The sequence below is a fragment of the Mauremys reevesii genome, linkage group 10 (assembly GCF_016161935.1).
Source record: "Mauremys reevesii isolate NIE-2019 linkage group 10, ASM1616193v1, whole genome shotgun sequence".
Lineage (NCBI taxonomy): Eukaryota > Metazoa > Chordata > Testudines > Geoemydidae > Mauremys > Mauremys reevesii.
In genome coordinates this window covers 62,092,424-62,120,318 of record NC_052632.1, presented here as the reverse complement: position 1 = coordinate 62,120,318, position 27,895 = coordinate 62,092,424, and the positions used below count along the sequence as shown (strand labels likewise).

Genomic DNA, 27,895 nt, shown 5'->3' with positions numbered 1-27,895 from the left:
TAAGCTTTAATGTAAAAAGTTAATTTGTATGTATTAAGTGTTTACGGTACTATCAATCTTCCTGTCATAGCGGTTGCAGACCCGAAACTAGTGGGAAATCAGGGTTTTTATTCACAACATGGAATAGGTGTCTAAAGGATATTAAATGTCACAATGCAGTGCCTTATGGCTTGATTACACAGCAGCTATTACAAAACAGGTAGCTTTTTTTACTTCAGTTTTTGTCCCACACCCACTGCCACTTCTGGTTATGTCAAGACCTATTTGTAGCAGAATAATTTAAGCTTGCACAAAGTAATATTAAAAAGCTGGGGATTCTTTAAGTAGCTCATCACTTAAAACAGAGGCTTCCCTATTCTGGTAAGTTTACTGTAATGAAATGCAGGTTGCCTGGCACCTACTGTGAGAATGTTTTTTTCATTTTGATGGTGCTGATAATCTGTATTGTAAATATAACTGTGATTCAAGTTCTGCTTTCCCATTATTTACTGTCCTGATCTTTGTTAGAAGTCAGTGCTGTCAAAATGCACCATATGCAAGTTGACACACTATGAAACAGCAGTTATTGTATCCTTTCTTAATTTCCCAACATGTGTTGTGCTGCATTAAGATGTATAATTGTGGCTTTGTTTTCTGTCCTGAACTCTGAAATCTTTTGGACTCTGCTGTCTGCAAAGACAGGGAGCCATTTGGTATTCAGTTCTGGGTAACATGACAGAGGAGAGGCATGGGGGCTTCCTCACTGAGCTGTAACATTTCTTCATTTTTTGTTGTGGTGGTATTTGAATCTAAGATCAAAACTATTCTGATTTGAAAGTGTCTGATCTATAATTATGGGGAAAACAGCCACAACAGTTACCCAGTTGGTCCTTACTGAGGTTAAGAGCCCAAGGCATTCTCAGCACCTCCAGCTTCTCATTAATTGCCAAGAAATGCCCTCCCCATTGGTCATCATTGCTTAAAAAGTGCCAAACTCTAAACTTAGGTTTGTGAATTAATCATGCTTTGCTGGCTTGCCAGCTTTGCTAAGGTTGAGTGCCCTTTCAGAATTCACTCAAGAGATTTAGAAATCAGAAATGCAATTCTTATGTCAAGAAACTTGGCCAAAAATGTTAATGCCGCAGTATAATTTTTCTAAGTATTAAGAAAATTTTAAAGTACTAAGAAATTTAAAAAAGAGAGCTTCTAAAAGAAATCAAAGGCATGTTTGTTTGTTTTTTACTAAGTATAGTGATAGAAACAGCTCCAGGGCTCAGAGTAAGAAAAATCTGGGCTTTAACAGGGACCCTTAAAGAGATGCATAAATATTGGACAAATACTTACACCTGTCTGGATAAACGGTGTGGCGGAGGACCCTCATTTTGAAGCAAGCATTGTACTGGAATTAAACTTGTAGCCTATTCCCAATCAAGGATTGCATTTGCTGAAATATAGTCAAGTTGTGACTAACTGAAAAACTGTGCAGACAAAAATGCAGCAGAGTTACTGTAGAAGAACAACATGCTCTGACCATTTAAAACTTTACTTATGTAAAGAAAGATGTTGTAAAGTTTTTGATTCTCAACAAATTCATGTGAGCATGGAACTTCAGAGGTCTCTTAAAAATCAAATAAAAATTGGAGGTGAATTTTTATTAAGCAAGCAAAAGGTGGGGAGGGGGGAACCATGCCTTTTAGTGAAAAATGCACCTAATAACCTTGAAAGTTTTTTTTCCTTGTGACAGAAAGATAGAGAATATAGTTATCTCTCGGAAAAAATAAATGATTAGACAGGCGTGATCAGAGATGAGGAAGCACCCAAGGGATAACTTCATAAGCCTTTGCTCAGTCAACCCTGTGACGAAGTGCAACCTTGCGGAAATAAAGACACCCGAAAGGCAAAGGAAAGAAGCATTCCAAACTTCAGTCTCAAGTTTTTTTCTGCAGGTGCAGTTTCACACTAAAAGAATTAAATATTACAGGAGATGTGATGTACAATTATTTCTAAACACACCAATGCCTGATAAATACTGTACTGCAATATAACGGAATTGGAAAAGTCCAGGTTAAGAAAGTACACAAGGGCCAGTTATCGGTTTGACAGTTTGAGCTTACATAAATCCTTACATACACATGGATCATATTTATAAGGCAAAAGAATGAAAAAGCTGTAAAGGTCACTTCCCTGCAGTAAATCCTACATAAGGTGATGTGGCCATTTAATGTAGCACTATATGGAATTCTTGCTGACATTAAAGAAAATTATGTCAAGGCTGAGTGACCCAAAATTTGTTTTACCTTAAAAGCATCACTTCCCCGCACCACATAAAAAAAGGTGCTCTCTTGATGAGAGAAATCTATCAGTGCCACGAAGTTAACTTCTCAGCTTTTCAGTTGGGAAAAACCCATTCATAACTAACCTAGAGCAAAAGGTTTGTTGAAATATAGATATACGCATGACCTGCCACTGGTAAAGATGTGTTTTATTCTTCAGAGGAAATGAATGTGACAGTCACTGAATGGCTGGATGCAATCAATGACTGCAGGTGGAGTCTTTCACTTGTACAGTAGGTCTAGCTCAGGTTTATTTTAACAAAAGTCATTAGAATGGGATGGCTGTTTATTAGCGTCTATAAAATAAGTAGGTTTGCTAAATTCCTAGTGGGCAATGACTATAACAGTAGTTGGCACGTAAAGTGCCTTTCATGTGGCGCTGTTAGAGTGCTTTACAAAGGTGATTAAGTATTACCTCCATGGTAGGAAAGAGGTTCATTGGCTTGCTGCAGGTCTCACAACAAATAAGTGGTAGAGACAGAAACAAATTCTGATGCACTCTCCTACTCTAACCCTTAGACCATGCTACCTGCCCTGACAAGGTTCACCAGGGGACTAAACTGTATTCATTGCATGCTCATAGGAGAACAACCCTCTCAAAGTAGGCACTACTGCAGTGTGCTTGTACTGTATATCTGGTCAGCATTGATAAGATCCTACATTTCTAAGAGTCTAGTTGAGATCTCTGCTGGCATCATTCGTTTCAATTCTTACAAGGACTGTCGCTGTAGTGACTTACCACTTGAAAAAGATGAGACGACAAAGCAAAACTTTATTTGTTCAGGTCATGAAGTCCAGTATATGGAAGTCAGATGAAAATTGGTGACTTAAGATGAATAGATAATGAAGCCATAGGCATGTGGATCAATTACTGAACATTCTTATAAGTTAATATGCAAGAGTTCACGCCTGGTTACTTCTTCACAGGTGGGATGTTGGATGGTAGATAGTCACTGGTACTGGAACAGTAGAAGCTTTGTAGAGTAGAAGACATTGGAATCTAGTTACAATGAGGAGAATGTAAAGAAAATAGGAAAAAATGAGAAACTCAACTAAGTAAAAGTATATGCAAAAGACCAAGAACAATATACTAGGTTTTAAATTGTAGCTGTTTTGATAGTTCCTAGAGATCACAATCATGATTGGTGGCCTGGTTTGTTAAGCATTGTATGCATACACAACAAATGCTGCTCAAAAGCACTTACCAGCCAAGTTGGTCAGCAGATACAGCTAGTAAGTAGGGCTGGGTGCATATGGAAAGCAAACTGAAGTGACTGAATTCAATTTTTTAATGTTTGTTGTGCCGTGTTTAATAGACATGTTTTGGGCAATCACTTTTTACTAGCACAAATGCTCATGGAAGGCAAATTATTTGTTTACATATTCTAATTCTCACCAAAAGCTATTTTTTGCTGCTTGTTTTTGATGAGCATTTGCACCAGTCACTTGATTAAATGTCTGTGCTCATTCACTCAAAGAACAAAAATAATACTATGTGATTTGTGATCAATAGCAACTAAGCAGCTCAGTTCAAATTTCAAACAAAGCTGGACAGCAAACAAAAATTTCATCAAGTATAAATCTGATAAAACTGATTGCAGACATTCCTGAGTAAAACTTTATCAACTACAGGATTTTGTTATACATTTATTCACCCCTCTCTGCCAGTCAGATAGGAAACAAAGATGCTGCTGACTGCAAAAAAGAAGCTTCAGTGGATACCGGAAGAAGGAGGAAAATCAGAAAAGGCTGCTCTTTAAATGTAGCATTTGGTGTGTAGGCATAATGTGTCATCTGACACCTTGATGAAATTGCAATTTGTGTAAATTTCCACAAGCAAAATGTGTATGTGTAAGAGCAGGTGAGGCCCCATGTAGTATATTGAGCTTCCTTACCACTTCATGCTTGTAGCAAGTGACTCTTACAAACAAAGATTAGTACAGATACCTCAGCTTAGTAATTCTCCCATTATTCTAATGTCTTAGAATCCAATGTTCTGCTCAGGTAATTGCTTCTAAATGTTTGCAGTTCATACTGCATTGTACACATGCAAACCCAATGAACAAAGCTGCACCCCTACAATTCTTTGAGTTCTTTTTCCTTCAGTGTTGAATTTGTGACCTGTTTGGTAGTTAGCCTCTTCACTTCATCATGATTACACTTTGCACACTTATTTGTCACTTCATTTTCACATTCAGCAGTCGTGTTTGTCTCTCCTTTCTCCTGACAGAATGCCTAGCTTCCTCTTATTTGCCAACACATCTCTGTTAGATATGTTTGTATGATGGGAAAAGAAACCTTCAAATTAATGGGGTCACTTACTGCAGTGTTGAACTCTGCATTATTTAGTTTATTCATGGTACAAGATTACTCATTTTTATATATACAAGATACAAAGGGTGAGATCTTTGAACACTCAACAGAAGAAGCTACTGTTGAGTGTATCCGCTTAACTAACTCACTGAAAAGCCCGTAAGTAAGTGTAAGTTATACTTAGTGCTCTAAATAGAAAGAGTATTAGCTGTTTGCTTTTTCAAAAAAGTTGAAATCCAGTAACTTGTAACCCTAATGATTACAAATCAACATGGTTATGAATAAAAATAACTTTTTCTATTTGGAGGGCAGTAGTTATCTGAGGGCTAGTCTACACTTACCAGCCGGGTCGACGCGGTGAGTTCGACTTCTCGGAGTTCGAACTATCGCGTCTAATCTGGACGCGATAGTTCGAACTCCGGAAGCGCGGCGGTCGACTCCGGTACTCCACCACTGCAAACGGCGGTGGCGGAGTCGACCTTGGAGCCGCGGACTTCGATTCCGCAGCGTCTGGACGGGTGAGTAGTTCGAACTAGGGTACTTCGAATTCAGCTACGCTATTCACGTAGCTGAACTTGCATACCCTAGTTCGACCCCCGCCCTTAGTGTAGACCTGCCCTGACAGTTTGTCCTTTTAAGCTTGGTACGGTAAATGATAGTTACATGAATGATGTACAAATCAGCATTCAAATTAAGGTCATCGCTGTGAAGGGTTTGGCCAGGATGCCCAAACTTGGGTGTTCAGTGTCAGTGACCTAAGTCCATGTTTAGTGAACCTAAATAAGTGGCCTCATTGTCACAGGTACTGAGCACCCAGAACTCGTAGAGGCCTAAATGTGGAATGAAGTTCCCAAGTCAACAGAGTGGGCATTCTGGTGCCTAAGCTGGAATGTTGTGGCTGTTGTATCTATTTTTTTGTTCATGCTGAGTGCAGTTGTTGGGCTCATGCCTTTGCTCTTTGCTCTGCCTATGCATGTGAACAAATTATGCAGTATTTTTGTGCATACAAAGAAAAAGCAGCCTATGAATAAATCACTGAATAAACAGAGGTCATTAGGGCATTTGTTTGTTCATGACTAAGCATTTATAGAAGACTTACAGTGGATGCCATATTGAAACCAGCAGTCTGCTTCCATCTGCATTCAAATACCTTGCTAAAGGAAATAGCCCTAGTACTATCCAGGGAACTACAATAGTTCTTCTGCACCTGGCATCCCATATATATTGAGGGAATAGAACACATCACAATTCCTGATGCTCACCACATTATGCACTGATGCATTATTAGCCATTTGTGTGTAGACTTTATCTCCCCAGGCAGTTGGGAAGCCAGCAGTGTCATAGAATTCACGTGTTCCTTGTTGGTACTTTGTTTCCTATAAAAATGAGCACTTAAATATTATTTTCTAGAGTTGAATCCACATATTGACCAATGGACTGCAATGTAGCAGACCAGTTAATGCTTTATTACCATTGGAGTTGAAAAAGATTCTGTAGCAATTAAATGCTAAGTTCATTTTAATTAAATTTCACAGTATCTGTTGTGCCTAGATACTGCGGTAATTTGTGTTATGAATAAAGTACCTAGATAGTCCCCTATATTCACATCTTACACACTATTGTAATAATCTTTGTACAAAGTATGCTTGTAAGATATCATTTGAAAACTCATAATTTTTTTATCTCTATCTGTAGTAGATTACTTTAAACAATGTGGATTTGATTAAAAGAGTGGTAGACACTCTTCAAATCCTATTAGGAGAAGTTCAAGAGACTCAGCGCAAATTGCTGGACATCTTTCACACATCATCTTCAGCACAGGTAGCCCTTTCTGTAAACAAAGGGTTAGTAGATGCTTCAAAGACCGTTTGGCAGACCTCTGCCACTACCTCCAAAAATCTAAGAGAGCAGACAAAAAGTAAACTGTTCCAGGTAGGAGTTCAGAATTTAACTCCCTAGTTGTGGATGAAGTAAACGAATGCAGCAGGCAGCCTCATTCCAAGGCTACCTCACATGATAAAAGCCAGAAGAGCTTAGATCTTTTTGGAGGCAAAAATTACTTGTCAGCCAACCTGCAATTCAGAAATGATAATTACCAGGTGATTCTGACAAAATATAACCACATTAACTATTAACAGACAGGACAAAGCCACAGTAATCTTGATTGTGCCAACCTGGCCAAGACAAATGTGGTTTCCTTATTTACTTCACCTCTCCACCCAGCTGGCCATTAATCTCCCACTGATTCCCCAGGCTTCTCACTCAGGATTTGGGGAACATTTGTCATCCCTACATGTGCACTCTGGGTCAGGTCTTGTTACTTGGATGACTCTTGGGGTTAGAATTCTCCAGAGAGGTTCTACAAGTCCTGTTGAGCAGTAGAAAGGAATCCATCAGGAAAACGTACCTTCAGAAATAGAAGAGATTTTAGCACTGGTGCACTTACTGTCCCCTATTTTTGAGGTTCTACAATATATTTTCATGCTGAAGCAATGAGGTGTCTCTTTGAGCTCCATGACAGTTCACCTAGTGGCTATCACAGGGTTTCATTGCCCTGTGAAATAATTCTTGGTATTTGCTTGCCCTGCAACTTCCAGATTCATCAAAGGATTAATCAACTGCTTCCCAAATTTCAGATAATTCACCCCAACTTGGAACTTGAATTTTTGTTCTTTATTCTTTCATGAAACTTTACTTTGAGCCTCTAGCTACCTGTACCCTTTTAAACCTTTCAATGAAAGCCACCATTTAGTGGCAAGTACCTCTGCTTGAAGAGTTGGTGAATTAGGGTTTTTGATGACTTGCAAGGCTAAGGTATTCCTCTGACCACACCCACCATTTTTACCCAGAGTTCTCTTGGACTTTCATGTCAATCAGGCAATTCAGAAGCCAGTTTTGCACCCTAAACCTAATCAGATTAGAGAGGATGCTGCCCTTCCCATCTTATATATTAGGAGAATGCTAGCACATTATTTTGACCGTACCACACTGTTATGAGTTTCCTCTGAGGCTATTTGTGTCTATCACAGAGTTAAAGGGATGTCAGTGTCCACCCAGAGACTTTCTAAGAGAGTTTCTTGCTGCATCCTCTCCTGCTATATACCTGCTAATGTGTGGTGCCCTCCTGGGAACATAAGCCATTCTACCAGATCTCAATCCACATTTGCTGCCCTATTGAAAGACGTTCATATTGCAGAAATCTGCAAAGCTGCTACATGGTAACCATCTGTAAATCCTTTTAATCTGATTAAATGTCTTTTTGAGGCATCCTTGATCCTGCCTTCAGCTGAACTGTGTTGAACACATTTGAACTTATAAAATACAAGCAGTCCTCGGACTTACGACACAATTGGTTCCTGAAAATTGCATCTAAGTCAAAACGTCGTAACTCGGAATTGCAATATACTCGATTGTGGGACCAAGCGTCCTAAAGTTGAAACCAATTGTTGTAAGTCGAATCAGGATGTGAATTCAGAAACATCATAAGTGCTGTTCATTGTAAGTCGAACATCGTAAAAGCAAGGACTGCCTGTATAGCAATGGTTACTCTGCAAGTGCTGGGTGAAGAATGTCTGTGCACTTATTTGGTACATAGAATTCAGCAAAAAATCCTGACAACAACCCCCCCCCCCCCCGGCTCCCCATAGGATCCTGCAAACTGCTCACTAGCTTGCACTTGGATACGAGGTTGGGTGTGATGGCTACACCTTTAAGAGGGGGGGGGGGGTTAAGTGCTTGTTCTGAGTGCATTGCCTCCAGCACCCCTAGAACTCTTGTGCCTGCCTTTGCATTCCACAGGCAGAATGCCCCAGCCACCGCTCTAGGCTGCCATACTTCTGCAGCACCCTCTCTTCCTGCCAGTGCTCGTCTGGCTGTTGAGATCAGTACAGAGCTCTTAGCTGACAGCATTATGGGATTTCATAGTACATGCTGCTTTTAATGATGGAATTAAAGCTGTATATAAATGATTGACAAATGTTTTTATTCCTATGTCTGTTCTTCTAACTGTCGCAGTAATAGCTTTGTTTAACTTCAATAGACGCTTGTATTTTACAGTGTTGTCTTAACCCCATATTTGGAAGAAAACTTTTCTTTGTAGGTTTGGTTGTGTTACCCTGTGCATAAAGGACTTGTATGAGTCCAGCTCAATGCCAGATCTCTCAACCAGAGCACACAAGAATTCAGGATCTATGGAGCTGAATCGTCATGTGTTTAGTTGAGATTTAGCACTTAAATTATGTGAACAAATGTACCTCTTTCTCCCATTAATACTAATTGGAGTTACTTTTGTGCACTGAGGGGAGAACATGCTACTTAATCCTAAATGGAGTTTATTTGGGCTAAAACGTTCTCATTGAGTGAAACCTAGTATTTAAATAAGAACTTCCTGAAGTGCAAAACAAAGCAGAGATGTCACGGCAACCAAATCTTCTATGGTGAGGTTGATCTGTATTAAAGGAAGGAAACTAACTTTGTAGTATATGCATTTTAAAAATTCTTTAAAATTAAATACATTATTTACACTATTCTCTATTGTAAAATGTGCCTGTATATTATTTTCAAACTCCTGTTCTTTTTCTTTTAATTCCTATATACATTTTAATTTTGATCACTCTTTTCACTTATTTTCCTTTTTGGTAGATTTTGTTTGTTTGATATTCTTTAAAAGTTGTAATATGACATAGAAACATATAATATAAATATTCTAGAGGAGATAAAATGATTGTGAGATGTAAGGTATTTCTCTGAGAGATGATTTTTTTAATGGAGAAATATGAAGGAAAGGCTAAAATTTCCCTGGGAATGCACAAGGTTTTATTGGTTTAGTTGAGCTCGTCTGAAACTGTCTTCCTTCATTTTTATTCCCAGTAGGTCATCAATGTGAGCAGCTTCAGAGTACATCCAACTGGAATGTCTCAGTGGAAAGACAATGCTGTATCACGAAATGTATATTACAGATCTCAAAAGTTTCAACAAATTGAAGTTATTTTTAAAATTTGACCAGAAATTCATGAAATTCATACACTGGGGCCAATTTCTGTCCATTGTATAAGTGGACATCAGTAACACTGAAGTCATTGAAACTTTTACTTCTTATGCCACAGTTGAATTTTTCGTATTATTGTAGAGGAAAAACACCGTATAGTGTGTAATTACAGGCACTGCTGCTAAGTGAAACTGGGGAGTCATGCATTCAGTTCCCAAGTATGTTTGTCAGGCTACAAATGACCATAAAGTTTCAATCCTGTTCCGTTTCATTTGTCCTGTTATGGTGCAGTGCTCTGTAGATGGCAGCATCGATGAAGCCGCATTCTATTTAGCTATCTCAAGGGATAAGCAGCAAAAGAATTTTGCTTAAATGTTTACTTTCCAGTTTTTTATACAACTTAAAAAAGTGGCCTTTGCCATTATGCTTATAATAAAATTTCAATTGCTGCATAATCTGGTGATTTAGGGCTTATTTCAAAAAGATTTTTTTTCTTTTTTTAGCAATTTACAGCCTCCACTTTTTAGCAAGAGGAAAAAAGTCTGTTAATCTCTTTGCAAATGTTCAGCATGTTACAGGATTTTAGTTGAGAAACTATTTGGAAATAAAATAATTAACAAGATGTGTTATTGATTGTGACCTAGGGGAACCTTGGTGGCAACTGGCAGAGGTGCAGGAGTGCATAAGGGTTACAAGGATCCTTGGGGTCTGGTATCTACATACTAGTTCACCAAAGAGCAGTGGCAGGGTTAGGCACTTGCAACCCATAAAATCGCAGGGGGCCTTGAGACAGCGAGAGTCCCACTCATATGGTGGCTCAATTACTTGGATTCAGTAGTGGACTCAGAACTTACCCTACATGTGTGAGGATGTCATTTTGCTCTACAAAATGTCGTCCTCCATGTAGTATGACCTCACACGAATGGTGCATATGAGGTTATGCTGTGCAGAAGATGCCATTTTGTACAGCAAAATAGCATCCTCTGTACAGGTAGGGGCCCGGGAACTGAGCTTTGCAGAAGGCCTTCTGGGGTCAAATGCCACCACTCCCAAAGAAGCATGTAAATTCTCTGCTGAAAGCCTATGTTACACTGGTCCTCATAATCACTGTGAAATGTATGTATGGATATTATGTAAAGAGGTGTGTGTGTGTGTATGTGTGTGTGTGTGTGTGTGTGCATGTGTGCATGTACATACGTATGTATATACACACTGAAAATTATGGTTTTAAGGTCTGTGAGATGGCGCTAGTCAACGTAAGTAGATAAACAAGGTTCTTTCAGGCAGATGTTTATCAGTCTGTCTACATGTAAAGTGAATATTGCATACTTCACAGGGAACACCTATTTACAGTCTAAGCAAAATGCTAATCAAACGATTGCAAAGTTGCCAGGGGGAGGGGGAGGGAAGGGAGACTAAACAGCCACAAGCAGTGGCCGTTATCCTATTGGCAGGAAAAGACAATGGAATTTTTTTGGACTATAACTGTAGGAACAGAGACAATTGCTGGATCTTTTCACTCACGAGGCAAGAGGACAACGTGACTTGCCTCATGAACAGAAAATCACAGCCACGCCTGGCTGTAATACATGGGAAGAAGTTTGTGTGAGCTTGTTCTCTATATGAGAAGACTGTCCTGTTAGTTGAATGAAGGTTCTAGAATGCGTTCTGATTTTATTTGATATGTAACCCATTGTTTCCAATATTCCTGCTTGCTATCATTGGAGTCTCTGTTCTTTAAGTAAACTTAAGCTTGCCTTCTCTACAAACAAATCGAATTGCTGTTCGTTGAATGGAGCTGTGTTCCACCTATGGTGAAACTGGTAAGCTGTGGTGTACTGTTTCTTTGGGAACAGGACCTGGGAACGCTGAGTGTCCAGTGATTCAGGTCTGGGCACTTCAGAGAGATACTCGGGGGTTGGAGTGTGCTGGTCCGTAACCTGTAAAGCGAGAGCAGGGCTGTAAAGGTCTGGAAGGCAGTGTTTGTGTTGCCAGCATCTGATGGGGTTGGGGAATTGATCCATAGCAGGCACATAGATCCCAGGAAGCATCACATTGATCATTTCATGTGGTTAGCTATAGTGCAAAAAGTTTCAATGTTTCATCTAGGTCGAGATACTGCATAATGGCAGGCTTCATTAATTTTTTTGCTTACTACAGCTGAATTCTCTTTCATCAGTAAAGTTTCAGCTTCAGATGAAGAGCTGGAGGATGCTGAAAGCATTCTATATACTTAGACATTATGGGGTTAGTGTAGGTTTTCCTGAACTTCAACTTCTGGCTGTGCAACCCTGTCCTAAATTAACCATACTGTTTTATGTGGAAGTTAGGAAAGTAAGGTGGGAAAGAAAACCAGCAGTGCTTGATTAGATTATATTCATGAATATTTACTAAAATCTATGCATACGAAGTGTCATTTTAATAAATTGCTCTCTCACTAACTTCGTTATTTGATTACACATTATATTTAATGGTATCTGTCTCTCCTGGCACATGAAATCATTTATTTTCTTAGACTTCAAGTTATTTAGGGCAGGGACCACATCTCAAATGTTTGTAAAGCACCATGATGATTACTGGTACTTGTCGGTGCACATTTAATACTATTTTCGAGCAAACTTTCCAGATACAGATATTGAAAACCTTGCCCACTTTCACTCTGAGTTTCAACTTGGAACAAATGCAAACGCTCAGAATGGAACTTGTACAAAGTTGCTAAGTTGTTTGTTTGTTTCTTGTTTTTTTCTCAGTTTCAGGTTGAAATTTCAGATATTGCCCACACACATACACAAGGGCACAAAGTAAGTTACATGGTTTCAACCTAAACCCATCAGTTGACCCAGTCTCTTACAATAAACCTGATGCAAGATTCTCATTTGAAATACAATGTGAAATAGGCAAGTTTGATCTGGTTTTGAATCATGTAATGAAACATTCACATGGCCCTGATACCCTGGGAGGTTGGGAGAATGACAAAATCCAGCTCCTCAAAAGGAAAGCAACAAAGACTTCCAATGCTGTTGTAAGAAAATTGTTTAGATTGCTTTATTTAACTTCACAGCAGTTAAGACACTGAAATCTGTCTAAATTTAAAAATAATGTTCAAAACCTGTTTGGTTTTTATTTGGTGCACACTTGATTGACCTCAGTATAAGTGATGAGTAAGGATATCAAGATCTGGCATAATAAGAAACTTGCTTTACAAAAAATTTGGAAGGTCCCTACTTTCTAACTACTTCAAATGGCGAATGAGCTCTGCCTTGATCTATAGAATAGATTGCCAAAATGACATAGTTATTCTCTTGATGTACTTCAAATTTTCAGATACTTCTTCTTTGTAATTGGATGTATTAGACTTTAGTTTATTACAGAGCAGAATTTGTTTAATTACATTGTTTCACAAATACATTTAGGAGTATGTGGTGACACAATCTTTTAATGCCGGTTTTCATTTTAAAACTTCTAAGGCAAGAAGGTGAAATATGTAAATTTAGGGCATGCCATTTAACTGGCAAAAATGTCATAGGAAGGTAGATCTCATTTTCCCCCAGTATTGACTGGCAACCGGTATCTAATGTGGAACCCTCTTGCCAGCCTTGATAAATATGGATTGCAGTTCATTGGAAACTAAACTGTGAGCACTCAGTTCAGTTTCAAGACCTTTCACCATTATCTTCTTCAAAGGATTTTTATAATCTCAGGTCCTAATGCCCACAGTCTATTAACTATGGAGGTGAATAATCAAGTCCCTTGCCTTTCATAACAATCAGGCAACACACAGCATGCCTATGGGACAATGTTATCTTACAGAACACAGGGAACACAGTTGTGCTACAGAATAACAATCAAAAACATTGATTTTGGTCTGAAATTTAGAATTATTTTCCTTCTTTCCACTCTTCTCCCCATTCTCCCACAATTCCATTAAGACATTTATCTGTGTACATGCAGCTGTTAACATCCTCATGGAGGTATTTTGTCAATCTTCTTTATTACCTTGCCTGGCGATAAGAGTTACAATCCTGTTTTAATCCACTCTGGTGAAGGCTGCCTATTTGCAAAAACTTCCAGAAGGGTGGAGAGGAGAGGTGTGTGAGCCTTAATTCCTGAAAGGAAAAAAATAATTTAATTTGGAGATGAAATATATATCTCAAGGAGAAAGTTCCTTATGCCAATCCAGCAAAGAGGAGTCTCTCTTATTACACCTCTACCTTGATATAACGTGACCCAATATAACCCGAAATCAGATATAATGCAGTAAAGCAGTGCTCCAGGGGCGGGGGGTGGGGGGCGGCAGGGCTGTGCAATCCAGTGGATCAAAGCAAGTTTGATATAATGTGGTTTCACCTATAGCACGGTAAGGTTTTTTGGCTCCCGAGGACAGGGTTATATCAAGGTAGAGGTGTATATAGGTTTTTGATGTGCCTTAGTAGTAAATTGGGGACTAGATTGGCTTCAGTGTTTGTTACTTGTCTGATGGGCTATGTGACACATTAAGGTGAGTGAGATGTTAGCATTGGTGGATGAAGTGCACATAAGTTGTCAAACACTGAGTATAATACTGGTTTGAATTCTATTGGAGAGTGCTCGGTTTTCTGATGCCAGCTCTGTTGAAAACTGTCTGCCTAATGCAAACAATCCATGAATGAATGCAGCACAGCTTAAAGTGGAGTAAACTGAAGCCTTCTTGAGTGCAGTGGAGGCAAACTTTTCAAAATTTTTGCAAGCAGGATCAAGCTCCGCCTTGGCAGTTTATACATAGTAATGCATTATTATTTACTGGTGTAAAATAAACAAACCACTTGTTTAAACAAAGTTCATTGAGGCTCCAGTGGCTAATGGGAATTCTAGTGCAACTCCATCCTGAGTATACCACTAGCTAAACCAACACTTTTGGATGTTGTAATAACACTAAAAATGTATAAGTAACCCAACCAATCTTATAATGGTTTGGACCATTACAGTAAAAGATGGACAGCATTTCACTTGTAAGGGAGTGACTTATGATTCAATCTGAACAGCACTTGGAGTTTGTCCATTACAATCCAGGAGGCAAATGAATGACATAGTGTAACATTTAATATAAGACTTAGGGGAAGGTGGGAAAGCAGTCCATCCTCTAGTGGTTAAAACACAGCTCTTGGACTTGGGAAATGTTGGTTCTGATTCTGGCTCTGCCATGAAGTCCTGTATTGCTTTGGATAAGTCCATGGTTTCAAACATGGCTTCTGACTCTGAGTGCCTCTGGTTTTGAGTGTCTGGCTTGAGAAACCTAGAGTTTGATATCCAGAAGTGCTGAGGTCCTGCCATTCTCAGTGACTTCAGCTGGAACTACTGGGTAGTCAGCATCTCTAAACATTCACCTTAAGGTGTCTCAGGAAATGCGTTCAGAATTATAGACCACTTTTGAATATGGCCCTCAACTTCTCAGTGCCTCAATTTCCTCATTTGTGTTTAAAATACAAACCAAAAACAATCGTACCTCACAGGGGTGTTGATTAATTAACATTCACAAACTGGTTTGAAATTCTCAGACAGAACGTGCCATAGGAGTGCAAGGTATTAATTGCCATTAAACTAAATCTAATACTTTTATCACCAATGAAAATGCTTAGAGGATAAGCACAGACAAGACTATTTGAGTCTGAAGTAGGGGCTTTCTCAGTTTACTGGCTTATTAAAATGTAAAACAGTCTGCCCATACCTCCATTTGCAAGTGAAGCCTTTGTGGTATTAACTTAGAACAGACATAACGTGTTTTGGCAAATGCTCATTCAATTGATGAGAGGAAAATACAGATGTGACAGCAGCTGCTACTATATTGATTTTGCTTTCATAACACCCTAAAACTGAGTGAATAACAATGTTGTACAGCGATTAAAAATAAAACATTTGTTAGTGTATGAAAAAAAATTCTTTTATAGATGGCTGATGTTAATGAAAACCATTTTAATAATGAAGCAGGAACAGGAGGTGATTTTATCCCAACATTGTTCTTATGGCTAGGTGGACTTACTGACAATTTTGAAGAAGCATCTAACACTTCACATAATTTGGCAAAAATCACTAAACATTAAGATAAGTTTGAGTCATCGAGCACAAATATCTTCCAGTTCAAGGTCTGGATGGATACTTTACTTTATTCACTGCTCCATTTCTATCATCTGCAATAAATTCATATTATAGACTCTACTTAGTTTCTGCTTTTAGTATCTGCATTATGCAAACTACTAAAAAGCCACATGAATAAGGGAAGAACCCTTAAATACGGATGAGGTGACCCAAATGCACAATCCACAAATAAATGCACTGTAGCTGCTGATTATTGTGAAGTTAACTTTTTATAGTGGTATTTGAGTTCTAAAATGTTTTATTCATTATTAGCTCTCATTTTTTGTTAGGTTATTCATCTTAATTTACATTATGCTTCCTTGTTGGGAAGAGTATATATTTTGCTGTTGGTTGCAAGTTATTTGGAGCAGAGCATTTGTGTCCATGACCTTTTTCTAGGAGTAAATGCTTCTCTCTAAATGAGTTTTAATGCTTCTTAGGTGCTGGATTTGTCAGATTAAAAATGATCATCTGTCACATGCTCTGCAGGCTGAATTCCTCTGTTAATTTACAGAACAGATACAACATAGGAAGAGACAGGACAAACTTTCCTTCCTTGACCTTTAAATGCTCTTCATGTCTGACCTGGAAAGACCTCTTCTAATGATCATGAGGAAATACAGCCTCCAGGCCCACTGGGTCTATGGCTTCCTGCATGAGACTGCTAGAAGATCAGTATGTGAATTCAGCAGGCACATTTCGTAAATTGCATATCTGATTCTTGGGGTGGACTGAGACCACCAATTCTTTCCGTGTAAGTGTTAAATTTTGATTGTACCAAGATGGTTCTAAAACTTTTCCCTTGCCCTTTAATTTGCTGCATGTACCAGTTTGCTCTTTAGGGGACATGTTTTTTTACTCCCCATAAATTCAGTATTATAGGGGAAGGTGTTTATCAGGAGGAACATTAGAAGAAATCACCAGAAATCTAATGAAGCAATTAATTTTAAAAATAGTATCTGCAACACATTTATCAAGCCAATAGCCACTCTGTGCTATAGTTTCCCCATCAGTAAAGGGGAATAAATATTCACTTTTCTGAAGTGTCTAAGTGTGCAAGGGAAGGAAGAGAATGTTGTAGGATCATGAGATAGAAAGGGTCCAGGAAGTCAATGACTTATCCACTTTAAAGGGTATGATACTGTCCCTGCAAAATTTTATTAGTCCCAGAGAAATATTAGTAGAGCTATAAACCTACAAAATCATTCAGAGTGGGATTTTTGAAAGAACTAATTGACTCTAAGTGGGACTTGTGCTCCTAAGTCTCCTTAAACTCCTACCCTCTGTTCCTGTGCCTACATTTTTAGTCACTACAGCTGAGGAATTGGCACTTGTGAAAATAGAAATAATCACAGTAAGGGACATTTTGCCACACCTGTGGATACGGAAATGTCAAACAACTCTTTTAGCTATGGGTGTGGGGTAGCTCAGATTCTGAAAACAGCCACATTCTTGAGGTGATGCGCTAAGATCCTTAAAATTGTCTTAATTAGAAAAAGGAAGAATGTTGTCAGGAGGATTGGAAACACTCTGGAAAATAGTGGAAGAAGGTGTATTGCAAGACTGTTTTAGGAATATCAGTCTTTGCGGATATTTTTGTGGTTGCACTTAATACTTGTAACAAGTAATAGATTTCCAGTACTAGCCAGAAACTTCCCTACACTGCTTTGACCATACACTTCAATCTTTAAAATGAAGAAAAATCACATCAGTTGTCAGGTAATCAGAATTTGAATGTAGGTCTTCAACTTAAAAACAATGTCCTCGTTCACTTACTTACTGCTCCACTGTAAGTATCTGAAATAGCTATCAAGTAGAAACCAAGACAATTAAATGGATTAGTATTTTTAGTGATTGTCACTCTACTGTTTATATTGCTTGTACTGGCTGTCAGTGGAATGTGATGTGAAATGTGGAAAACGCCTAATATTCTATTCATATATGGCCTGATGTTTGTTTTATTTGTCATATGACTTCCAGGGGTTAACTCAGGCATGGTTTAGTTTACATGTAGGCAGGAAAGTGAACAAACATTTCTGATAACCCTCTTCGGTAATTAAAAGGAAAATGCAGGTATCACCTCCATTCTGGGATCAGCTAGCTGGCTGGTCCCTCCTTGGGAAGATCCTAACTTGTAACTTCAAGGGGCCCTGAAATAGAAAGCTAGGGGAAAAAAAACCTTTAGGACTGATCAAAAAGGCAGCCCCTGAAGGATTGAGGGAAAGACAGGGACTGCTGGAGTTCAGACGGACCACTCTCACGTCCATGAGGTTGGAGTACTTGGAGTAAGCTAGATCTATCTACTTGATGTTCAAACCCCTTTCCTATAATGCTTTTATTCCTACTGCTCAGATTAAACAATACTTTGCTTTGAAAAGTCTGGTTTGGATCACTTCATCACTGGTCACAAGCTCCCAGAGGGAAGAAGTGTAGGTACAGAGCCCAGCCAGACCTGCTGAGCAATCACAGTTGGTACACAGGGTACTGCAGCCCAGGATCAGATCTAAGGCCTGGTCTACACTACGTTATTAAACGCCACAAAGCCACACTAAGACGCCACACCACGCCCCACAAGGGCTCTTTAAAATTATAGTTTCGTAGCTCCTTAAAACACTAACTTAACCCTCCCTAATCGGGAGTCGTATTAATTAATCGGTAGTATAGGTCGATTTAGGGGTCCCCGACGGGGCCTCGGGAGGTAATCGCCTCGGGCGGCAGTACAGTGCACCACTGCTGGGATGCCATGCTGAACAGGACAGGATGAGAAACCACCCAGCGAGAACAGGAATTTTGCCCTTTTGCCTTTGAATATCAGCAGTTAGCGTGAGCCCAAAGCAGAAAAAAAAAAAAAAAAAAAAAAAAAAAAAAGAAAACATGGATGTGATCACTGTATGGGCAGGCAAATCTGTTTGGCATCACTGGCATTACACAGAAGGCAATTAAAAACAATTTAAAAACATTTAAAAAAAGCCAGACACAGCAAGACACAGGACGCCAGCACAGAAAAAGGAGCGAAAGCAAAAGGCCAAAAATCAAATGCTCATGGACTGGATGGACATGAAGCTCACAGTTTCCTGCAGTCTCCAAACTGTGCTGCATTCTTGGCTGAAGCAAAAAACACAGTGTCAAAAGGGCAGGGTCAGGGGCAGGGTCAAGGCATAGCTCGGCACATTGCCACACCCACACACCCCCCCCCAGAAAAACCCCCTCTCTCCCTTCTCTCTTTTACATGTCACCCTCTCTTCTCTGAACTTGCTGCTGACTGCTGCGCTGCAGATGCTGCAGATAAACGCATCTGCTATCCCGCCATGGGTGGCTGACTGGTCCCGCCATGGATATGACTTGTATTCATCACCTGAGCCTCACATGGGGCATCAGCATGCAAAGGACACAGGCATGTGCAGCAAAAGGACCAGCATGCCATAGGTGCCTGCCTGGTTTTTGGTAGCCCTGGGGTGCAATGGCTGGCTAACCATCTCCATCATCCTCATCCTCATCACAGCCATCAGCCTTCCCCCCCCCCCAACCTAAAGAATTCCCCCCTTCCTGTGCCCCTAGCAGAGGGATTGCTCTCTCCTCTCTCTCTCTCCTCCTCCTCTCTCCTCCACACTCATAGCAGCTGTCTGCTTCACTAACTCAGCTCTTGGAGGCTGCCACACACAACACTCACTCCATTTCTTATTACTTCATCTTTGGGGGACAATGCACATGTAGGGGAAGTGGGGGGGATGAATGGGATGGGAGGAAGGAAGGGGGGGTGAGAGCACCCCCGTGAATAGCATACAGCATAGCTCCAATGCTTGAATAGCTGACACAGCTCTGCTCTGCTGCTCTCTCTCTCACAGGCTCTCTTCTTTCTCTCTCTCTAGGGTCTATTCTACTTATTCTAGATTCTTTTTAGATATGATAAAGGGAGGATTGACTGGGGGAGGATTTCCAGGAATTTTTTTGACTCATTTGATGGCTAGAGCAGCCAGGGCACAGCTAGCACAGCAGCAATGGCAAAGGAACAGGACTCATAACCATGATCATCTTTTTACCAATTTATGGATTGGTAGATGGTACATGGTGGCCATCTCTGCTCAAAGCTGCAAGCAAAGCAAAAGCAGCAGCAAAAGCATCGCTGCTCAGCATCCTGTCTGAATCATCTCTGTACAGTACACAAGACAAAACAAAGACACAAAAACAAACATGATTGCCATGCCATGCATGGCATCCTGGGGGAAAGGGAAAAAAAAAAAATGAAAAAAAAAATGTGCTTGTCTGCTGCCCAGTTCCCATGACTGATGACATTTACCCCAGACCACCCCCCGAATTTTTTTTGCCCCCTTTTCCCTCCTGATCAGGCACTCGGAAATTCCAAGGGGGGGGGGGGGGTGGGACTATGGGGAGCTAATAGCTACCTCCCACAGCAGCACAGTCGAAGTCGATCGAGTCTAGCGGTCGTGGACGACACCACACCACGTTTTTAATGTGTTTAGTGTGGCCGCGCGCACTCGATTTTATACAATCTGTTTTACAAAACCGGTTTATGCAAATTCGGAATAGTCCCGTAGTGTAGACGTACCCTTAGAGTGGAAGAATTGTGAGATTCTGCCCCAGGGAGGTAAAGGCTCAAGATCTATAAAATCTGAGCTCGTGCAGTTGGGGTGAGGCCACAGAAAGGGATGTGAGGCGCAGCTTAGCTAGCCCTGAACTGGGACATACACAGTATGATGGGAGACTTTGTGTCCAGAGTACCATTTGGAGAGCAAGCCTCCAGTGGAGTAGGAGATGTGAAATGAAAGGGAGAAAGTGGAAACTCTGATGAGAAGGAGAAACAGGTGGAGGAAAGGCCTTTTTTTCAATTAATAGAATATCACAGTTAGACGGGACCTCAGATCATTTAGTCCAACCCCCTGCTCAAAGCAGGACCAATCCCCAAATTGCCCCCTCAAGGATTGAACTCACAACCCTGGGTTTATTTTTAATAAACACAAATATATTCTCGGAGGTTTTCACATTCCTCCACAGCATCTGTCACTCAGCTTAACAGCTTCCCCTTTCCACTGAGTAAAAGTGACTGAGAGAACTCCGGAATGTGAAAAGAGAAGCGATCTGACACGGCGCAGGTAAACACTAGAGCAGAAACAATAGTTTTGCATAGATAACTCTTACCCCTTCTCTGAATAATTGATGAAGAGAAAATAATAAAAACAACTTCAGGAAAGCATGGCACTCTTAGCAGCCACTGAGACAACAGCATGTTCAGCAAGTCTGGTGCTGACCTAATTCAGAGACAGCAAAGCTAAATGCTAGAACAGGAACCTTAATTTATTACGAAAAGACACATCAACTCTGCCTGGCTTTCACAGCTCTTACTATTTAGAATTGCACTTGCCCACCCTTGAATGTTTAGCACTGTGTAGTGTTAAAAGAGCAATTGTTTCCAGCCAAGGAGCCTACTTAGTATGCAGAGAGTTTGGCAGCTGATTTTACTGCAAATAAATCACAAAGCCCTCCCATATTGTTGTCTGCTTAGCTTTCACTTTAATTTTCTTCCTGGACGATGTATGAAGTATGGACGGCAGTAAGAAGTGAATATTATGGTGGTGAATTGACTGATTTTGCAAACGTCCCTCCTTGCCGACGAACAAACCAGACGGTACCAGGCCTCCTGCTGAAAAATAGTAGAGAGTGAAATATTCAAGTATTGTGTTGCTTGGAAGCCAGTTTTAGGAAATTGAATTGAATCATCTAGTGGGCAAAATGGCAAGTTTTGCAGTGGGAAGTGCTTTTCCCACTCTGCACACTGCAAAGCTGTATTGTGGAAAAGGACTTCCTAGGAACCTGTGAGGTGTCTAAGGTTTCAGTGCTGAAAAGTAATTTCAAAACTTTTCAAGAGACCATTATATGGCGGAGTAGCGTGGTGTAGTCAGCAATGAGTTCCGTGCTTGCTTAATTCAAGGCAGGACGGCATGGTGACGTTGTCACAGGCTTGGATCCAGACAGCTACTGTGTGTACAATGTCCTGAATAAGCGTCTCCTTTTTGAGTACACCCAAGTCCTGTCTCTTCTCCAGTGTAAGGGAAACCATGTATAGGGCTATCAACATTATGTAAATACTGATTGTACCAGTGATACAGCTGCAGCATGTTATACCTCGGGACTTGGGTCTGGGACTCTGCTCCATCGCTCCCTCAGACACCTGCTACTGGGAATGAATGGACCAATCTCCAATCCTCAGGAACAGATAAACTGGCAATAGGCCTGGTATAAAAACCTAGATAGTCGGCACTGCAGACTTTTGGCACTCTAGTCAAGGGCGTGACAAGGTGTGATCCCTGAACAACATAGCTATTCCAGCAAAAGCCCATAGAGCAGATGCAGTTATTCTGGAAAAATACATGCTTTTGCCAGTATAGCTTGTTTTTCTGGATGAGGAGGCTGGAATATGTTAAATCAGCAAAAGCCATTCAAAGCTGCATCCCACTAGGTATAAAATACTGCTATAGCTGTACAAGCAAAGCACACCTAGGGTGGACCTGGCCTCAGAAAGGAATTGGAGAATTACAGAGCTTATCAAACCTCATCCTTAGCACGCCTCAGATACTATTGCCATTAACGGTTTGCCCAGGCTCTTGGTCTCACTGCCTAATGGCTCCTTCAGTCTTACACCCAGTTCCTCATGGAACTTATCTTTGTGGGCTAGATACCTGCACGTAGGTTCATATGAAGAACAAAATCTCACTCTTTTCCCTCCTGTAACTCCACTACTTGGGGGGAGGGGTAGCTCAGTGGTTTGAGCTTTGGCCTGCTAAACCCAAAGTTGTGAGTTTAATCCTTGAGGGGGCCTCTTAGGAATCTGGGACAAAAATCTGTCTACAAATTGGTCCTGCTTTGGTCAGGGGGTTCATGTAGATGACCTTCCAACCCTGATATTCTATGACCTACTAAAAAGGGTAATAAGCACAAAGAAGGCCAACCCTCCCACCAATAACTTCTTACTTTTTAAGAAAAGGCAAGCAGGTTTAATTGTGCACCTTTACTTCTCTCTAACATCCTTTCTCTCAAAGCAGCATCAGAAGGGAAAACTTTATGGATATTAGATTTCAGTTCATCTTCCCCTGGGGCTTACCTAGCTGGAAAATAAGATCACTCTCTGCAGCTGCCTTTAAAAGGCTCCGTTGCCTTCACCTGTTTTGCTTGCTCATCCAAGGAAGGAGGAACATTTTGCTATCTATAATATCCGTGGGGGAGGGGAGTGGGAGCAGTTACTTCAAAAAAGCAGCCTTCTTGGTTTTGATTACCTGTCGGGCTGGTGCTCAGAGGCTTGTGTGGCCCAGGTCCCAGAAGGCCTATATCCAGTCCTAACGCAGGTGACAGATGGTTAGATGAAGTAGCAGCTTAGCCTTCAGAAAAAAAATAAGTCACTATTGACCTTCAAGCAGTCTAGGAGGAGCTAGATAAAAGCTGGCATTTCTTTAGTTAGTTGCAGGAGGCATTCTCTTTCTTACATCGACAGAGAACATGCTCACACTCAAGAGGGAGATGGAACAAATCTGAAATTCTCCAGGGAACCAGCAAATTCAAGACAGATATATTTAAAATCCATTCTATTTTCTGTCTTTCAAGAGGATTTCCTTTCCTTCATCAGCCTGAAGGAGGCTGAGCTCTATATTCTTACATGTCCCTCTCACAAGCAATTTACTCTAGTCTGCATGTGATCATGGCTTCTTCAATACAAGGCCCTATTCATCAGCAGAGAGCATGTTGTGCACAGTGGCCTGTAGTATGCATTTGTCTTAATAGATCACTTAACTGAAATTCCAACACCAATCCTCCCCACACTACACTTCCCGGAAAGGATAAAATGGGACAAAGAAGATTTTAAAGGATTGCAAGTTGAGCCCTAGTGAACCTCAGAAAAGCCTGTGAGAAGGTTGAATACTGCATTTCTTTCTCTGAGAAGCCCTTTCTCAGTTACACTAATGCCACAGTGTATTTTCTGTAACCTGATCACACCCCGAGCAAGGGGTTAGCCCAAAGAAGGGGGCTGTCAGTTATTGTTGAACTTTGTTACCCTTGCCCAGGGGCTGAACTATAAACAGTGACTCAGCTAGGGCACCAGGTGAAGAGTCCCCAGGGAGGAAGCCCTGGAGGCACTGCTCCATTCCAGAACCAAGGAGGGGCCAAGAGATACTTTGAAAGCTAGCCCAGGAGTGGCAATAAGCAGAGTACTGTGATAGGCCCTGTTGGACTGATTGAGGACCTGAGCCCAAGGACAGGACTGCAGGTGAAAGCACTGCCAAGGACCGTGCTGTGATAATGTAGGACAGACTGAGCACTAAGCCCAGGAACAGGACTGCAGGCTGATACCAATAGAGGGTATTGTGATAGGCCCTATTGGACTGTTTAACCTGGACGGGGTGTGTTTTGTGTGCGCCTTTCACATACAGACTGTATGTGACTAGGCTGGAGGGCTGAGTCGCTGAAAACCCACCAGATCACCGCAAGCAATGCAGAGGGCATGCAGGTGCAGATACGTCTGGCTGGTAGAGGCGCTCGCAAGAGGCGAGTGGGCCTTGCCACAAAAATGCATCACCCTAACTATTCTTAATATTTATAGTACTGAAGTGGCTAATTTTCCTTTATCAGATGGAACGTGTATCGCTTACATGAAAACAGAATGCCAGAACAGCAGAGAAAAGGAAGATGCATCCTTCAGACATGACGGCTATTTAAAAACAAACAAACAAAAAAATCCCCAGCAGATACCTGGGGAGTCTTTCAGGAGAAGACCAAACTGTGATAGTGGAACATACAATGTTTTACAGAAGAACGTTGCCCCTAGGCAGTCTTTCAGAAAGCAAGCAGCTAGCATGAAGGAACTTGCCGAAAGGTGATGACACAGACATCACAGCTGTGAGAAGTAAGCAACCAGCCAAAGATGTATAACCCAATGACTGGTCCCGTGCCTAGTATTCAAGTGCACTTGCATGTAATGATTCTGCTTGAACTCTTTGCCTGTTCCCTGGCTTTTGTGAGGTGGAGAAGCACAAGCGATATCTCCTTAACATCCAATTACATCGGGTAGCCTGTTCGGCACATCAGATGATACTATGAACAAAAGCATGGGAAGTATTTCCTGACCACCCTTGCCAGCATGCTAGACTTCCAGAGGAATAATGGCACCGACAGCCAGACACACGGAGCTGCTTCTGTGTATGGATATCATACCTCCGCCTCCCTCACTGCTTTCTCTATGCAGCTCATATATAGGATAATAGGAGAAATAATCTCAATCCTTCAGGTTTCCTTTGGTGCAAGTCATCTTGTAACCATGGGAGTGATAGCAAAGAAAAGATGCTTTGGTGACAGTGTATTAATCACGGTAGTTTTAGTACTCTGCTATTCTCACCCATCCTCACCCTTGGCTAGGTAGTGGTACCCCTTCAGAGTTTCTGGGTGCTTCCAGAATCCATCAGCATTTAACGGCAGCTCATCTTTCCACATGGAAGGGGGGAGTGCATCCTTTCCTGCAACCTTTGTGTCCATATTAAAATCAAAGATTATGTCTAACCAAAACCACACAGCTTTGATCAGCTTATTGCTTTGATCTAGTTCTCATTGCACATAATAATGCAGAGTAGTAGAGCATGGCATGGAGCTTATTAAATGGTAACATGAAGTCAGGGTAAGCATATCAGTATAGGATGTTTTGACTGAATATATCTGTATTCATTCAGTCCCTTAATAAGCTGAGTGATAACACTCCAGAAAGATTGGGGAATTAATTGAGCTGCCACAGAGATGTCTCAGACTGCATGATCTCAATTTTGCATCTGTTTAGATTGGAGATGGTTCTGGGCCAAAAGCACAGGTCAGATTACTGGACTTCTAAATGGTGTGGGAGTTAAGATTTGGATCTAGACCCAATCAATGGCCTGGCCTCCCTTTTAATAATCAAAACATATTGTTGCAGGCATTGGTGGTTTTATGTGCATACTGATCCAATAGTGTGAATGAAATGTCAATACAGTGCAAGGTTTTGTCCCAAGTGGCTTCTGACCCCTCTCCAATACTGCACAACTCTCTTACTGGTATTGAGAGCTTGATAACTGCACACTTCTTGATGTCAGCATTAGCCTTCCACATGAGTGTGTCCTGAAAGGAGTTCTACTACAAGCTAAGACTGCTGAATCACTTCCAATTAGAGCTGATTTGATGTTAATTAGCCTGATGCTGCTTGGTAAGCTGTTTAGCACGTATTATAGGTGAGAGACAAAAGTGGTAGGGAATTGGGAATTCTTCTTTTGAGTGAGCAAGGGAGTTGCAGTAAACAATAAACCTGTCCAGAGATCTGGTGTGATTGGGTAAAGACTGGCTTCATGCTGGTCCAGTCTGTGCTTGTTGAACCTCTGGCCTGGGTAGAGCTGTGCACCAGAGGCGGTCAGCTCTGCTGATTGTAATCTGATGTTACAGTTCTAAACAAGGTGGAAAGGAAGAAAACTCCATGTAAAACCTGGTAAAAAATGACATCAGCAAATACTGGGGAATCTGTATTGCAGCTTGCAAAAATTTCTCAACAATATCTCTACATCTCTGGCAGAAGGTCCCTGTGAACTACGTCATAGGGAAGGGACACTTCATCTGCGCACACAATTTTTTAAAGCAAGAATGAAGTTAGCACCCTTTCAGTAAGAAGGAAATGAAGTCTGAGTTCAAGTTGGATGGGTCACCCTCTGTAAACTGCAAAGCTTAAAAAAACAACAACTCATGTCGATATTTGGGGCTTTGCTTTATATAAGCACCTATTACCCCCCAGTCCTGATTTTTCACACTTGCTATCTGTCACCCTACGTGGTCTGTGGCTGACACTGTCAGAAATCATGCTTGTTCTAAAATGATCTTAAACTCCCTTTTGCTTCCCTGTAATTTAAATTTCATCTGTACTCCCCACACAACATGCAAAGCAATTCCACCCTCTGTAGATTTTAGAACAGATTCTGTTGAGTCTCTGGTCCGTGGTTTTCTGCATAAAACCAAGTGAACTCATCTCATACTTGGCTGCACGCATTTCAGTTGGCAAATGTGTTTCTCTCCTGCATTTTACCATCATTCCCTCTGACTTCAGTCAGCACAGACTCTCCCTCAGAGTCTTTATATATCACTCCTTTGTGCTCCTGGACACCTGATTGTCCATCTCTCAGTGCTTTGACATCACAGCCACATCCTTTTTTGTGGTGAGAAATTGAAAGCAAAATTTTACATCTTAGTACTGATCCATCAAAGGCTCTTCATCTGGAGGCTGCCTGCATTGTTGATATCAATGAGTCATCATGCCAGGTACTTAGCAGCCTCTGGTTTGCTTCCTTGGTATTTATTGGCTCATGCAGTGCTCTCTCCTCAAGTTGCAGGTTCAGTGTTGTTGAAGGTTTTGGTGTTAGGGAAGAGCTCCGGCTGGCTTCTGATACCAATTTCCTTTGTTACTTCAATGTATTGCACTATCAGTGTCATCTGGCCTCTTGCTCTAATTCCTTCCAAAGCCTTTGGCCTGTCTGCATAGTCACAACTGAGCCACATCGGTGGTTTCCTTTCTCTTGTTTACCGTTACCAGTATGGAGGAAGGAAGAGGACATAGAAGCTTCAAGATTGGCAGGAGTGTTTAGAAGTCTATTTGGTGTTCCTTGTAGAGTATGTGGCTGTGATATAATCTGTCATGGAAGAACCATGTATGGAGGAGGTTCTTCATCTGTTCACAGAATGTCACTCCAATTAATGAACACTCTCAGAGAATGACTTAAGCTTTTCTGGTGTCCTCAGAGTGTACCAATTAGTCTGACATGTGGACAGCAAAATATGTCTTGAAGCCCTTGCCTTCAAAAAAAATAAACCAGAATTGAATTTCCACTCTGTGCATCAAGACTCCACATGAGTGACTGCTGTGACTCAGGACTGGTGCTGAAAAAGAGTTGGCCCCACAGCACTGCTTCTGCATCCACAAAGTATCCGTCCTGCTCAGCCCAAAGCATCAGGGCCTGCAAATCATGTTAAGGTTGCCTCTGTGCACCATTCTTGTGTACTGTAAACTTTCCTTTAAAGTAAAGTGTTGCCTTTTCAGAGCTCTGTTTCTGACCAGAGTCATTCAGAAACTGACAATGCATCTGTACTGTCTGAGATGGGCATAAAG

General features: G+C 41.0%; 1 protein-coding gene and 1 long non-coding RNA gene across 7 annotated transcripts in view; one reads left to right on the top strand and one right to left on the bottom strand.

The window, feature by feature from the left end:
* Window positions 1-27,895, top strand: part of GRIN2A (glutamate ionotropic receptor NMDA type subunit 2A) — a 294,429-nt gene that overhangs the window by 71,906 nt on the left and 194,628 nt on the right. The window lies entirely within an intron of this gene.
* LOC120373775 overlaps window positions 3,097-27,895 on the bottom strand; it is a 71,596-nt gene continuing 46,797 nt past the window's right edge. For 2 of the 4 annotated variants that reach the window (XR_005585707.1, XR_005585706.1), the window contains exons 3-6: window positions 23,013-23,114; window positions 13,609-13,718; window positions 5,888-6,001; window positions 3,097-3,312 (exon numbers count right to left, since the gene is read on the bottom strand). This is a non-coding gene — a long non-coding RNA (uncharacterized LOC120373775). The remainder of the gene's footprint in view (window positions 3,313-5,887; window positions 6,002-13,608; window positions 13,719-23,012; window positions 23,115-27,895) is intronic. The other 2 variants (XR_005585705.1, XR_005585704.1) reach the window with 1 other exon arrangement.